This window comes from Nelusetta ayraudi, unplaced genomic scaffold (genome assembly GCF_046127955.1).
Source record: "Nelusetta ayraudi isolate G7.1 ecotype Tasmania unplaced genomic scaffold, CSIRO-AGI_Nayr_v1 ptg000018l, whole genome shotgun sequence".
NCBI lineage: Eukaryota > Metazoa > Chordata > Actinopteri > Tetraodontiformes > Monacanthidae > Nelusetta > Nelusetta ayraudi.
In genome coordinates, this window is record NW_027466068.1 from 4,577,501 (window position 1) to 4,593,720 (window position 16,220).

The following is a 16,220-nucleotide window of genomic DNA, read 5'->3' on the forward strand; positions in this document are numbered from 1 at the left end:
GATTGAAAAAGATGTATGCGATCAAACTAATAACCACACAGGAGGCACCGCGGTGGAATTAGTTTCAAGTTGGATATTCGACAGACATTTGCGCTCCGGGAAAACCGCTTCTGTTCCACCAAGTCTCCCAGCCACTCATTTCAAGTGCACCCGTATTGCAGACTTTACAGTAAACACACGGAGACAGAAGACGGTTTACAGCGTGTTCTGTCTTCCTGTTTCAAAATAAAAGTGTGGGATATTCAATCAGAATCTGAATACTTTGTTAATCCAGAGGTCTATTTTGTGCAGAAATTTTAAAACAGAGATACAGTATTTGAAGAAAAAAAAAAAGAGAGACTTATAAATATGTTACAACGCAGGTTTTGATTAATAATGTCACATGACCGATTAGATATTCAGCTGAAATGAAAATATTTTCATATAACAATTATGAATGATTTGAAAATGTGGGAGGAAAAAAAACAGGTGTGCCTCATGTAGCCAGTGGAGTACTATGATTCTGCTAGGGTTAGCAGAATCAACCCTAACCCTAACCCTGAACCCTAACCCTAACCCTAACACAGCACACATAACAAGCAGAGCACGGAGTTAGGGGTGGTGGCTAACAGTTCATCAACACGATTCAGGGGTTGTACGTTGCAAGTAGTCTTAAAACTAATGTTGCTTGAGGTCACAATACACTCACAGTCCTCATACATGTTTTCAAATATTGCCGTGGTTGACTATTCTCTCGTCGTATCTGAGGCGACGCTCCCTGTGACAGCAGACTATGGTGCCTCTCTGCGTGGATGGCCACCCATTGGTGGCCTTTCCTCACCCGTATCCTTAGTGCCATGCTATTTTATCCACGTGTGTGTATGAGTGTGGATGTATGTGTGTATGTTTCTGTATAATAAAAAAAAAAAAATCATAAAAATTCGGAAAAGACTTAAAAGACTCAGAATCAGTGTAGAATCATATTCCTCCACTGGCTACATGAGGCACACCTGTTTTTTTCCTCCTACATTTTCAAATCATTCATAATTGTTATATGAAAATATTTTCATTTCAGCTGAATATCTAATCGGTCATGTGACATTATTAATCAAAACCTGCGTTGTAACATATTTATAAGTCTCTCTTTTTTTTTCTTCAAATACTGTATCTCTGTTTTAAAATTTCTGCACAAAATAGACCTCTGGATTAACAAAGTATTCAGATTCTGATTGAATATCCCACACTTTTATTTTGAAACAGGAAGACAGAACACGCTGTAGCCGTCTTCTGTCTCCGTGTGTTTACTGTAAAGTCTGCAATACGGGTGCACTTGAAATAAGTGGCTGGCGCACTTGGTGGGACAGAAGCGGTCTTCCCGGAGCGCGAATGTCTGTCGAATTATCCAACTTGAAACTAATTTCACCGCGGTACAGGAGGCTTGTGTTTTCTATGAACCCACGGTAAGAACAGAGATACTTACACGAGGCTCAACAACCCCACACAAACCTCCGCGCAGCTCGCGTACCCTATTTTGGGGAAAATACGGTGAGAGAGTGAACACATTTCAGGAACGTCCCAATACTTCCCTCCAGCATCACCGCCGCCACCACAAGCCCACCTTTCACGGACCCCGCTGTCTCTTTAAATACAGCAGGCGGTGCTGTGTGTATCCGTGCGCCTCGGTTTTGGTGGAGAAGGGGGTTGGTATGCCCCACCACCCCCTCTTCCTATCCCCTTATCTCGGACATCCGGACACACGGGGAACGGGGGATCCCTCCCCTCCCCGCGCACATCACAGCTTTGCGTCAAACCAATGACCGGTGCTGAGGGGAGAGTGGTGGGGGAGGAGAGGGGCAGCGACCGTAGAGCTGAGCCAACTGCGCTGTTTATTAGAGGGAGGCCCCCTTTTTAATCTATTTATTTATTTATTTATTTATTTATTTATCCCACCCATCCATCCATTCGTCCGTCCACTCCCCCTCGTGTGGCGGCTGGGAGTGTGTGGCGCCGTTCGTCCGCAGTCTTCAGGCTGCAGCGGATTATTGAAACGAGGCCCGAGCTAATTGGATTGACAGAGCCAGTTAGTTTGCCCACCCGCCTGCGTCGAGCCGTGCACACGGTGAACGGGACCGCCAGTCGCCGCCGGACACAGCTCCTGTGCCGCTGATACACCGCGGTGGAGGCGATGACGCTGCCGCTGCTGCTGCTGCCGCTGCCGCCGCCTCAGACAGTTTGTTGCGCCGAGCCGTCCGTCGACTCGACCTGAGGACCAGGTGAGGACGCTGCAGATGCATGCAGGAGATTTAGAGCATATATATATATATATATATATATATATATATATATATATATATATATATATATATATATATATATGTACATATATATATATATATATATATATATATATATATATATATATATATATATATATATATATATATATATATATATATATATATATATATGATAGTTGATGCTTGCACCGATTAAAGTCAGTGCATCAGAAACCTTACCCTGCTAGTCTCATACCAGTGAGACAGTTACTCATGACATGTTGTGTGCATGTTTTCTGATAGGGGGTAAAAATAATAATAATACTAATAAAATACACACATGGCACGGAAAAAACACGGTGCTTTATGACCGATGGAGTGGACCAATATGGAGGGAAGTAGGGTCACTTACGGGGTGATCCAGTATATACGGTAAATTAATTATGTTTATTTAATTCATTCTTATTTGTGTATTTATTTATTTGGGACACATTTTTCGGTGATACTGGTCCCTTGACGCGCTAACAGATGATAAATTACTTTGCTCTCTCTCTTGGCAATGTGATGGTCATGTTTAAATTCTTTAGTTTGACTGGTTTCAATAATCGATGGATGTAGCTCTTGGAACAACACTGCGTGTTGGGAGACACATGCAGCATTGCTCCAAATGCTGCAAAGCATCAACTTCCTCTGATCTGTGGTCGTCAGATCAGCTGGGACCGTCACGCTTGCAAGGACTTTTGGGAGTGACGGTCATTGCTACACGCTGCTGCTTGTTCCGCCAAGAGAGTTGTTGTAGCTCAACCAAATGCGTAACTCACTGTTTTCAGGTCAAACAGAAGTATCAATAACAGGAATTCCACCGTTATTAAGGGAGGAAAAATCTTCAAGAACTTTCATACCGATTGCGCTATTTTGTAACAGCCTTGCTCTCCGCCACACTGACACGGCATATGTCTTTTTTTTTAAACAAAAGAAAAAAAATCATTAATGCCTATGGTGGCAGCGCTGTCCCGTGTGCACATTCTGCCTGAGGCGGATACATTACTGGACAGGACAGATTAAACTACATGAGAGGCCATTTCTACTGTAGTCGTGGATTTAATTCACAACAAGGTAATGAATAATTCCAAAGTCCGAGGAGCAGGACGGGTCTTGTTAAATGAACATCTAATCTCAGACAGATTTTGAGTTTAAAGGGGGATTATTCAAACAGCAAGCCTCTTCTGTTTATGCTGCATCAAGATAATCACCATGGAGACAGATGGTGGGGAAACATTAGTTGGTTAAGATTTAGTGTTTTGATTACCACAAAATGACCTGTTAGTTTAAAGACTGAGGTAGGCATGTCATTGCGCTTTCTTTTTTTTTTTTTTTTTAATATTATTTTTATTATTTATATATATTTTTATTGTTGGATACATGTTTCTCATGAGGCAATCATAATCTTTTTTTTTTTTTTGTCATACAGGTACAGGAAATATAATTCAATTAAATTGGAAAACATTTATATATAACAGTAATAGTGAAAATGAATGAATAAAATAAAAATGAAAATAATAAATACATAAACAAAAACAGAACAAAACAAAAAATAACAAAATAAAATAAAGTAAAAAAAACAAAAAAAACAAAACAAAAAAAAACAGGAACGGTCTCAACCTTAACATCAAACAAGAACAAGGCAGCATTATCAAGCATGAATAAATGAAGTGTGACAATATGGCGTGTCATTACACACAGCAGGAATTTGCAGGTGGAGTCCAAAGTTACTGCATTGACATTTTACAATGGTGTCTTCACACTGAAAAACTGGTTTCTCTCATGGCCTTCATGTATTTCAGTACAGGTTCCCATACTTTATCAAAAATTCCCAGTCTGCCTGCATTTTTATATCTTAGTTCCTCCATGCATAGGGACTCGCTGAGATCCCTCATCCACATTTCGATAGTAGGTACATTATCTGACTTCCAGTGTCTCAAAATAAGCCTTTTAGCCAGGATGGTACCAAAACACAGAGACTGTTGTACAGATATTGAGGTGTTGGAGTATGGAGTTGAGTTTCCCGCCGAGCCTAGAATGGCCACCAGTGGGCAAGGTTTGCATCGCCTGTGTAAAGCCTTTGAACAAAAATCAAATACTGAAGACCAGAATAGGTGAAGCCTGGGACATGTCCAACGTTGGTGAGTAAGTGTTCCAACCTGAGTTTTGCATTTGTTACACAAGTCAGATACATTCGGAAACATTTTGTTTACTTTTTGTTTCGAGTAGTGCAGTCTATGTATAATTTTGAACTGAATTAGTTTATGTCTGGCATTTATTGAGCAGCGATTTATATTCAAGAGGCATTTTTCCCAGTAATCAGTAGAAAAGGGGATCCCCAACTCAACCTCCCACTCAGACTTTTGTTTTCCTGTGCTTATTTCTATGTGGCTAAAGAGAATCTGGTATAAACTTGACACCGCTCCTTTTTTGCCCGGTGTAATCTTAATTATTCTTTCAAGTGTTGGGTGCAGAGGAATCTCTGAAAGCGTTGTTATATGTGTTCTTATAAAGTTTCTAATCTGTAGATAACGGAAAAAGTGTGAGGCTGGAAAGCTATGCTTAGCTTTTAACTGTTCGAATGACATTAGGTGCCCCCCCTGATATAGATCGCTCAAAGTTCTCACTCCTTTCTCCCTCCATAGAGCAAACACCGGGTCTTCAGTTGCCGGCTTGAAGGCATGGTTGTCATGAATAGGCGCATCTCTATACATTTTCGGGACCTTCAAATGTGAACTAATCTGGCTCCAGATTTTAATTGAGTTATGTATTACAAAGTCACCGTTGTAGAGTGATTTGTTCATTTTAATTGGGCTGTTCAATAAGGCTGGAAGCGAGGACCCCTCACAAGTTGCTTGCTCCAAAGAAAGCCAGGCAGGGGATGGGTTGTTTGTATCCTCAGTGAAGTTAGAGCACCTCCAGAAAATCAGAATGTTTAGCTGTGCCGCCCAGTAGAAACATTTAAAGTCTGGGAGACCAAAACCTCCTTCTTGCTTTGGTTTACAGAGATGTTTTTTGCTAATGCGTGCAACTTTGTTTTGCCAAAGAAAAGGGGTGACTATTGAGTCTAATTTCCTGAAAAAACTTTGTGGGATGTAGGACGGTATGGATTGAAATATGTACAAAAAGCGTGGCAAAACTACCATTTTGATGGCGTTTACTCTCCCAACTAGCGATAGAGGGAGGGTGTCCCATACCTCGATATTTTTCTTCAGCTGGTTGATTTTTAAGTTCAAATTTTCTTCGAGTAGTAAACCAGGTTTCCTGGTGACAGACACCCCTAGATACGTAAATCTATCCTTTGCAATTCTAAAGGGGACAGACCTTAGTGAGGTGCTGTTGTGATTTAAGTGCACCGGCATTAATTCACTTTTTTCCCAATTTATTTGGAATCCTGAAAGGGAGCCAAAGTGGTTGAATACTTCCATGATCGATGGAATAGAGTCTTCAGGGTTAGATACAAATAATAGTATATCATCCGCGTACAGGGACAGGTGGTGTTTTTTCCCTTTCAGAGAGACGGGTGATATCCTGGGGTGCTGGCGGATTTTTACAGCTAGCGTTTCTATGACCAGGTCAAAGAGGAAGGGGGAGCTAGGATCGCCCTGTCTTGTTCCTCGGAGTAGAGGGAATTCTGCAGAGGCATCTTGATTTGTAATAACACTCGCAGTTGGGTTGGCATACAGAATTCGAATCCAATCTACAAATGCTTTGCCAAAACCGAATGCGTTTAAGGTCTCATACATGTACGACCATTCGACCTGGTCGAAGGCCTTTTGAGCGTCGACTGAAATTATAACCGTTTCTGTACTATGTTTAGTGTAGAGTATATTGAATAGACGCCTTAGATTGAAATAAATGTGTCTGTTAGGAATAAATCCTGTTTGGTCAGTATGAATTATCGTATGTATATAGGTTTTTAAGCGATTTGCTAGAATTCTGCTAATCAATTTTGTTTCATTTGGAATCAGTGACACTGGCCTGTAGGATGCAGCTTCTAATTCGTCCCTGTCTTTCTTTAGAATGAGTGAGATGTTTGCTCTGTAAAGTGTTTGGGGTAATCTGCCCTTTGATGCCGAATGTTGAAACATACGTATTAGAAGTGGGGCTAATTCCTTGTAGAAACATTTATAAAATTCTACAGTGAACCCGTCAGGGCCAGGAGTTTTGTTATTTGGAGATTCCTTAATTGCTTGTATAATCTCCTCTTCAGAGATTTCCTTATCGAGCAGGGCTACTGCTTCAGGGCTTAGTTGTGGCAAGTTTAGTTGGGAGAGAAAGGATTTAATTCTGGCGATATCGTGATCACCATTTGATTTATACAGATTTGAGTAGAACTCCCTAAAATGTGTATTTATTTCTTTGGGGTCTGTAAGAATAGTTTGTGAGCTTGATCTTACTCTATGTATAGCTCGTGAGGCTTGAATGTGCCTCAGTTGGCGTGCTAGTAATTTTTGGGGTTTATCTCCGATTTCAAATTGCAACTGTTTAATTCGGTTCAACTGTTTGTTGACCTGGGAGGATAAGATTGTGTTATACTCCTGTCTCTGAGATATTACGGACTTTAGGGTGTTATAGTCTGGCGAGATTCGGTATGAATTTTCTAGTTCGGTAATTGACTCATCTAGCTCTGCTAATCTTTTTTCAGATTGTTTCTTCCTGTTTGCCATAAACGAGATGATATTGCCTCTCAGCACTGCTTTAATAGCCTCCCATAGTGTAGAATCGTCGACGTCTCCTGTGTCATTTGTAGCTATAATCTCTGGCAATTTTTCTGACATGAATTTCAAGAAGTTTTTATCTTTTAAGATGGTGTTGTCGAATCTCCAGGAGTGAGCATCCTTGTGGTGTTTAAATCTGATGTCCAGTGACAATGGGGCATGGTCACTTATCAGGATATTATGATAGTGTGAGCTAACAACATTGGAAATCAGGTTCGAGTCCAATAACATGAAATCAATCCTTGAGTACGACTTGTGCACAGGGGGAAAAAAAGAATAGGCTCTAGTGTCAGGATTGCGCAACCTCCAGATATCAATCAAATTTAAGCTGTGCATTATGTTTTTCAGGGCTTCACTGGATTTGCTATTAACCGGTGTCTTCTGTGACAGTTTGTCCAATGATGCATCAATTATGCAATTGAAATCACCCCCGAGTATAATATTTGTGGCACCTACTTCTGGAATTCTATTCAAAACCGTTTGAAAAAATGATGGGTCATCAAAGTTTGGACCGTAAATGTTTATTAGAGTTACTGGAGTACCATTAAGTATTCCTGACACAATTAAGAATCTACCGTTGGGATCTCCGATTGTACATTTGTGGTCAAATGATATTTTTTTCTTAATAATTATAGCCACTCCTCTGGCTCTAGAACCAAAATTCGACTGAAATACCTGTGATCCCCACCCAAAGCGTAGTTTTTGTTTGACTGTGTTTTTGATGTGCGTCTCCTGTAGGTAAATAACGTCTGCTTTTAAACTTTTTAAGTGAGCCATTACTTTTCCTCTTTTGACTGGATGGTTTAATCCTCTGACATTCCAGCTTACGATTCTTGCAATATCACCATTATTTGAAGACGTAGTAATCATTTCTATAAATGTGGTGAGCATTGATTGATCCCCCATTAGCTGTAAGAACTCCAACATTGTAGTACCAAAAAATCAGAAATACTGCCTTAGAACATGAACAAACATAGAACCAAAGAAAACAGAACAATATAACAGTGTCCTCCGGGGCCCTCGATCCCTCCTTCCTTCCCTTCTGAGAACAAACATCTCCTAAATCTAACCTACTAGGCTCGAAACCGTCCATGATATCTTGTGCTCCCACCCGCTCCCTCCTTACCGAAGACGAAGAAGTTCAAAAAAGAGCAAAATAATAACACCTATAATAATGATAAACAAATAAACAACCTGTTCTCATGCAACGGGGCATGTAGTTCGGAGTCAGACATGGCTGTATGAAGATTTAATTGTTCCCCACGCCTTTACCTGGGGTACAAGTCTGCCGTGGGATTCTGTTATCATCCAGGAATTTATCCGCGTCCTTCGGGTTGGTGAATGTGCGCCTGTCTGAGCCGACCGACACCACCAACGTCGCTGGAAATCGGGTCATTGCGCTTTCTATTGTAGCTCAGAAGTCACAGCTCTCAAGTTCACGGCTGACCATGCCCTCGGAAAAGACCCATTCAGTCGGAAGCTGTGAAAGTCGAGGAGTCAACCATCCCACATTCAGCATGGCTGCAACGTTTATCGACAATGCGTGGAGGACATGCCACTTCCCCTCACTGTCAGTGTGTACATGTGAAAGCCTTGTCACCGAAGCACCATTCATAAACTCCCCAATGAGTTCATACATTTAATTAATTTCTATCCACTAGGGTCAAATAAAACAGGCTGATCCTAATTAAACTTTGAAGTTATATGAAAATCCAGGGATGTACAGTTCATCCTGAATTCCTTAAGGTGACCACTTAACTTGTGTCCTGAATTGGCTCTCAGGTCATTTTATCCAAAGGGATTTATTTCTAAAGATGATCAACAGTAGACAAGCATGGTCTATTTATAAACACTCCAAGCAAGAGCTTATTTTTACACTCAAGTCTTCACGTTAACCATTCATTTCCAGCTGGAAGCAAGAATCCAACCCCTCAAAAGCTTCTTTTTGGAATCTGGGGGCTAAGCAGAACCCTCAAACAAGCCCGTAATATTTGTCGGTGGAGTTGGCTCTGACGTACCAACTGGGGGCATCCGCTTCCATTGCCTAAGAATTTCATTGCTGCTGTTTGCAGATGATGTGGTCCTTTTGTCGTCATTGTACTCTGACCAGCAACTTTTGCAAGAAGAGTTCACAGCCGAAAGGGAAGTGGATGGTATGTGGACCACACCTCCAAATCTGAGCCATGGTCCTCAGCCTGACAAAGGGTGAATTGCCCAATCTGGGTTCGGAGGTAAGCCCTGCCACAAGCAGAGGAGTTCAAGTATTTTAGGGTCTTATTCAAGTGAGGGTAGGACGGAGCAGGAAATTGTCTTGTTTTGTGCAAGACATTTTCGTAGGGCTTAGAATGATTTTGTTTAATACTGTTGACTTGTATCAAAACACTGTCCTAGAAGAGAAAATGTAGACGCTGAAATGATCACTTGAGTCTCACAGCCGTTTATTATTAGACAAGAATATCTGCACAACTTAAGTCCACACAAAGCACAAAACAGCAACAACTCTATTCGACTGCTGTTAACAAGCTAGCAGCGTTAAAGTCGCTATAAGGAGTGAAACTTACGAAACTTGCAAGTCAGAATCGCCGCCTCTTAAGTTTCGCTGCCAGCGAACACAACACAAGCAGAGCACGGAGTTAGCGGTAGTGGCTAGCGGTTTATTGACACGATTCATCGGCTCTACTTTGCAAATAGCCTTCAAACTAAAGTTGCTTGATGTTCCAAAACACATTTACAGTCCTCATGCATGTTTTCAAATAGTGCCGTGGCTGACTATTCTCTTGTCGTCCACCGGCCGAATCGAGGTTAGGGTCTCACTCCCTTTGCCCACCGCGCCGGTGTTCCATCGCATCTGCATTAGGCTGAACAAACCTCCAACATTTTCTCTATTCGTTTATGGGTAGGGTGAATAAAGGTGAGAAGCGCAGCATTCAGGAGGATGTCAGAGTAGAGCCGCTGCTCCCCTGCATTGAGAGGAGGCTCGGGCATTTGGCCAAGATGCCTCCTGGACGCCTCCCTAGGGATGGGTGGGTTTTTGGCATACTGAGGACACCCTGCAGGGGCTATGTCTCCCGGCTGGCCTGAAAATGCCATGGGGTGCCCTCAGGAGAGCTGGTGGAGGTGGTCGGGGAGTCATCTGGGCTGCCTCCCTAAGAACATGGCTTTCCACAGTTTAGATTGAAATTGTGAAGACAGGATTGTTTATCAAAGAAAACGTCAGCTCATCATTCTCAGGCATGTCATAGATATTGGTCTGGTGAATTGTAATAAACTTAACAGAAAATGAAAATATGTGAATAAAAAAAATGTTGTTTTCGCAGTTGATGTTTAGTTGTTGTTTTTTATGAGATCACGTTACAAAAAAAATAATGTTTTATGCTGAGAACTCTTGCTAAGAATGCTTAAAGTCTTCCACTTCATCATCCAGGGAGTTGGGGATCTTGTTGTTGCTAACCAGCATGTAAAAGCCAGCAGCATTGTCTTTTCCAATTACCTGAGAGGTACACAGCTCGCTGAGAGGTTTTCTTTGGAGCAAACGGCAGAGGTGGAAATTTAAAACCCAGGCTCTCCTAACCCAAAGTGTCAGTGTGAGGCCATGGGAAGGGTGAGAGAAAATAGGTTGTGGCCAGGATCAGCAGTAACATTAAGATTTTCTTTGGAGGACACAACACTTGTTCTTTTTGTTTTCACCCACATGCACTTTATTCCATTGCATCGTAGATGTTGGTTTCGCTTAATCAGAGAGAGAGCGAAACACTACTGTGGGGTTGTCATATTTTATTTATCCTGCAGCACCCAGTCTCAAAGCAGGCGGCTGTCAGCCAGCCAGAATCCCCAAACACACGCACACTTGTTGTGTATATAAAAATATGTGATTATACATAGTACATGAAGGTACATTTAATTGCTTAGCATAGACGCAGTAGTCTGTGCCTGTATGCGTGCAATCTCTCTTGGTTGCAACTCCTCCTTTTCTCTATGACCTTGACTCTGTGCCGTAACTCATGGCAGCATCTTCAGAGAGTCTTCAAATTCTGTTTGCAAGTCGGTTATTTTCACAGAGTGTGAAAAAAAGAAAAGACAAACAAACTGCTAACTGCAAAAGTCTTACGTACAAAACATAAAAGTTAGAAATAGTCGGAAAAAGAAAATTGAAAATGTAATGACAATTTCTTCCACCAAACAATGTTTATGTTACTGTTTGTTAACCTTGGAGTCTTTGGCTTGAGTGGAATTTCTTCTTTTTTTTGTGCATCTTAATGTGTTGGTGGATGAGATAATGGCAGCATCATTTCTGGAATGAATTAAAAAAACAACAAGTAGGGTTTCAAAACACATTAAAATCATACAAAACCAAAGAATAACGTCCAGGTATAAGTGATCATTTCTGAGGTTTATACCCTCATCAACAATTTATGTTTTCACTGCATGTTAGCGTTAATATTTTACAGGTTTATTCTATTTTTCATCCATATGGCACAGTGGCATAATGTGTGTATGTGTGTGTGTGTGCATGTGTATAGATGAACAATATTGTTTAAAATGCCTCAGAACAAAGGACGTCATTCTTACGCATCATTTCTCCTTTGCCTTCTCTTCAGCCTCCTGAATGTGTCAGAAGCTCTCCTAGTCTCCAATTGGAGCAGGGCGCCCAGAATTTGCTTTAATTAAAGCGGAGAGATCCCCAAGTGCTGAGTGAAGGTGTCGCTGAACGGTGGATATTTAGAATGGATGGCTTTGTGGGAGATTTAATTTGATCTTCCGATGACAGCACGTCCCTGTCGCTGAATAATTTAGTCCTCTGCGAAGCCGTCAGAGTCGGACCGATTCATGCCAGCGTTTTCTCGCAGGGTGGATTTCTTACTCATTTTTCATCTTTCTGATACGCGACTAGTGCCAAGACTTTTTTTTGTGTGTGTTCCTGTCCCAGTAATAGCGGCCCACTGTGTTTGACTGTAAAAATAATAATATTAATTTTGGGTTTTGTCCAGTTGCTGTCTTGTGCACCACTATTCCTAATTTTCTCCGAAACCATTGAAGGTGTTCACTCCTGAGAGCACTCAATGACGGTTACGACGGTTAATGTTACCTCTCCCTCCACTCGAAGAGGAGGATTACATTATTTTTAGACCATTTTACCTCGCCTCTGTCAGTGTAGAAGGTTACCACCGAGCTTAATGGAACACTGAGTATTATCAGGATTACAATAAGCTTTTGCCTGCCATCATGAGCGACATTTTAGACCTAATGTGGTTTGCTTTGAAAGCCCCTTTGTGATTGGTCTCTTCAGCCTCTCCCGTGTCAGGCCCACTGGTATTTACAATGACACCATTTATGCATTAGATATTACCATTCAGTTGCTATATTTTTTTTGATTTTCTTTTTCAGCGTAGTGTGGAATAAATCTTTGGATTTATTCCAAAAGTTTTTAGCTTTGACAAACAGATCCAATGGGACGTGGGATCATCAGTCTGGTTTCTTCCTGATGCCACTCTCCCACTGTCTTTAAAATATATATGTATGTATTTATATATGTATGTATATATATATGTATATGTATATGTATACATATATCTTATTTATACGTTTGAAGGTATAAACACGTACACAAATTGAACACACATATACTCAACTTTGAACAAACCCCACCCTCTCCCTCAAAAACAGACAAAAATAGTATACAAAGTCGATGAACAAATAAATAAAAGGAATAAAATAATTGTAAAAAATTATAAAAAAGAAAAAGAAAAAAAAAGAAACATAAAATCTGCTATTTTATTAACAGAGCAATCAGCACCAGACAATAATGTTAGTTATCTGGACAAAGTAATATACATGTATGTGGCCAGTGGTCCCAATAAAATATCCACACATCCAGTGCCACAGAAGGATACTCACAAGGGGCACTTTTATACAGATTATAGTCTTGACAAGTATATACATAAAAGGCTGCCACATTTTATCTAAGGTCGTGGAAGTCAAGGAGACACTGTGTTGAATCCTCTCTAGGTGCAGTTCCCACTGTCGTAACCTGGGGTTCGCAAACTTTTTGACTAGTGGGCAAAGATGGGTTCTGAAATTTTGACAGAGCAGCCGGACCAGGAGCAGATGGATGGAGTGTTTTGGTGATCCACCTCATAGGTAGAAAAAACATATCATGGGATATGTAGAAAACATGTGCTTTCATGTCATTTGAGAAATGAACAAAAGCGTGACAACAAAATGTGTCTTTGAAGCCCCACGGTATTTCGGTCTTTAATGATGTTGCTCTTAAAACACTGAATGAATGAATGGATGAAACACAGCTATTTTAGGACTTACTTACTATTAAGTCCGAATATAATTTCTTCAAATTCGGCGGGACGGATTGAAAAAACTTATCATGTCGCATATGGCTGCCGAGCTGTAGGTTGTCCAAGCCTGGTCTTGACCATGACTAAAAAAATAAAAATCACCAGGTAGATAACAAAAACAGCCGCCACCAGCAGGTGGACATTTCAGTTCTTCAATGGGAATTAAAGGTCTGGCAAGCATTAAGGGTGAAATTTCACTACCCCTTTATCAGTGGAGGCATCAGTGGTACATTTCAAGTTTGCGTAAGCTTTGTTTGTTTCCCCAAGATGGGAAATAATTCCATACTTACTGTGGCCACATGGCTACAGAGGAAGAGGAGCTTCATGGATGTCGTGGTGTCACTCAGAAAATGCCGCAGTCGGATTTGTCTTGAAGTGATGATGTAAACGGCACGCTTTTAGCCAAATCAGCCTCCCAGACAAGTTTTCCGCCATAACTGTGGCAAAGTCTGGTGACACGTAGACCAACTCATCTGCAGGGACATTGCACGGTTGCTCTAAATAAAGCGGGAGTGCTGGATACGAGTTTAATCGCCCTGCAGAGCTGCAAATGACGAGAAAATACTGCGCTTACGCGAGCACATTAGACCTTGACAAGAGTGGAAGAGGAAGCGGAGACGGCATCTGTTCGAAAGCAGCCGGCGCCATGCCGAACCTGCTTCGCAGCCTCATGTTGATCAGTGATGAAGCAGCGAAACAGACTTTTTCTCTGACATTTCCGCTGATGTTCTTCCTCGTGAGTGGCCAGCGGTAATTAAGTACACTGGGCACTGAGCCATTCACTAATGTGGGCGCACACTGAGATCAAACAGAGCTTTAATTAAAATGGCCGAGGCAACAATACCGGGGGCCAAAACTGGAAACTCGGACGGCACCGGCTTTGGCCAAAATCTGCGCAAAAGAAAACTGTTTTGACAGCGCAATCCCGCTGTTATTTGAAGCGGTCATGTTCTCCCCCCTCTTCAGTTTTCACGGAGTCTTTGCCCGTCTGCACCGAGCCTGCACGACAACTGGTTACGCAACTTTTATACACTTTCCCTTCCGTCATCTTTAGTTTCACAAAGTTTGGTCGTTTGCTGCGTTGTCTCGTCTTGTCTGTCGAAGACAGACCAGGAAGCTTTTATCAGCCAGTGTGACTGTGGAGATTGTCATGGCGTGGATGAATGCGATCCCTAAAGTCTGATTGGCTTTGACAGATGCAACTAATGCTCGCTGGCTGCCAGTCGAGCACGCTTGGAGAGCTGCGAGAGCGGCCTCAGGGTGAAAAGGGGGATGCATCAGGGCTCATGCAGCTCATGAGCCCAACCAATGTTTGAAAATACTATTCAACGATTTTGATACAGGATGAAAATTGTATTTATTTATTTTAACAAGGAGAGAATTCACACCTGCAGCCAAAGCAGTTGCGTTTAGGAGGGGGCACAGACGACGTTTAGCACATCCGTCTCAATCGTATTGTTGTGGTTTAAATGATACGGTCAGCTCATCTGTGGTCCTCAGAGGATTTTGTTTTTGCGGCTACTTAATGTGGGAATGAATTGGGCGGAAAGCTTTTACTGACTGTACAGCGGTTTTCGTCAGAGTTAATGTCAGGTTGTGCGAGCAGACTGACAGCTCAGTTTGTGCTCCCAAACTCAATCTATAAATATTTTTCATATCTGTTCTGGGACTTACTGACGAGACGCTGGTAGGGACGAATGACGGGGAGCCGTTAGTAACTCTGCACATTTCCACGTCGGAAACAGCGCCTACAGTGACGAGCTGTACTCACAGAGGAAAGCAGTTTAATAGTAAATATGAGTTAAGTAAGTAAGGAGCAACAACACATTTATAAGGATGTCTTTTATCTTGATTTAAAAAAAGGTAGTCGGGGGGGTGAGCTGAGCTGAAGGAATGGCTTAAGCCAGACAAGATTGGACAAGCGGTGTTGCTGGTGTTGGCTCCTCGGAAATCGCACCATCTGAAAGAAATTAGCTGCGATATCCTCCCACATTTTTGAAATATGCTCGCCTCCAAACTGACCTGATGGACCAGATGGAATTTTTTTTTCCCCCCGCATACATCCAGGATGCACAGTCCATCTGGGGAACAGACAGTTTTGAGAAAAATAATGGAGTCGCTCCCACAGTTGACGCCGGTGATGGGAAAAGGTCTGCTATCAGCAAAACTAAATCAAACCACACATTGCACGTCGTCAACACTGTCAGTTGCATTATTATTAAATGATGATCATGTTAAGGTCATACCGGAGTATTGGTTTAACACAATCTCACAAAAAAAAGAAACACTGAATGTTGAGCTTTGTTCAGCTGCTCATCGTGTCACCGTTGAAATGAGAAATTTGAACCTCTTGTTGAGATATCAGTTACTCAAAGTGACTGTTGAGCTTTTCATTCTTGCACACTGGTTTCACCCGAGGAAAGTTGAACATTGTCGTCATGCTGGAGTATCAGTAACACTAACAAAAAAACATCCGGGATGTTGAGCTTCCTCCAGTTACACATCACACACTAAGGAATGAGGAAAATGAGGAATGTTGACCATCTTGTTCATGTTGTATTTTAATTTATTTTCCAATGTATTTTATTATTTCTATATGTAGTATTTTCTGTTGTCTCAGTTTGTTTTTTAAAGGCTCGACTTATACATCTTATGCTTTTGGCACATCACAATTTGACATCAGTATCAGGACTGTTGGATGGTTGGATGAAGGAACAAAGGCAATAATTAAACCCGACATTAGTTTCCTGTCTTTTTTTTCCTAGTTCAACCTAGCATTAGCTAGTTTTTACAACTAGTAACCCTAGCGTTAGCGTCATGGTTTTACACAACTAAACCTGGTGTTGCTTCCT

General features: G+C 41.5%; 1 protein-coding gene across 2 annotated transcripts in view; it reads left to right on the forward strand.

The window, feature by feature from the left end:
- wscd2 (WSC domain containing 2) overlaps positions 1-16,220 on the forward strand; it is a 33,169-nt gene that overhangs the window by 424 nt on the left and 16,525 nt on the right. The window contains exon 1 of one of the 2 annotated variants that reach the window (XM_076025995.1): positions 1,828-2,252. The exons of the other annotated variant lie outside the window; for it this stretch is intronic. The gene's annotated coding sequence lies outside the window, so the exon portion shown is untranslated. Of the gene's footprint in view, positions 1-1,827; positions 2,253-16,220 lie in introns of those variants that run through there. 2 annotated transcript variants of the gene reach the window in all.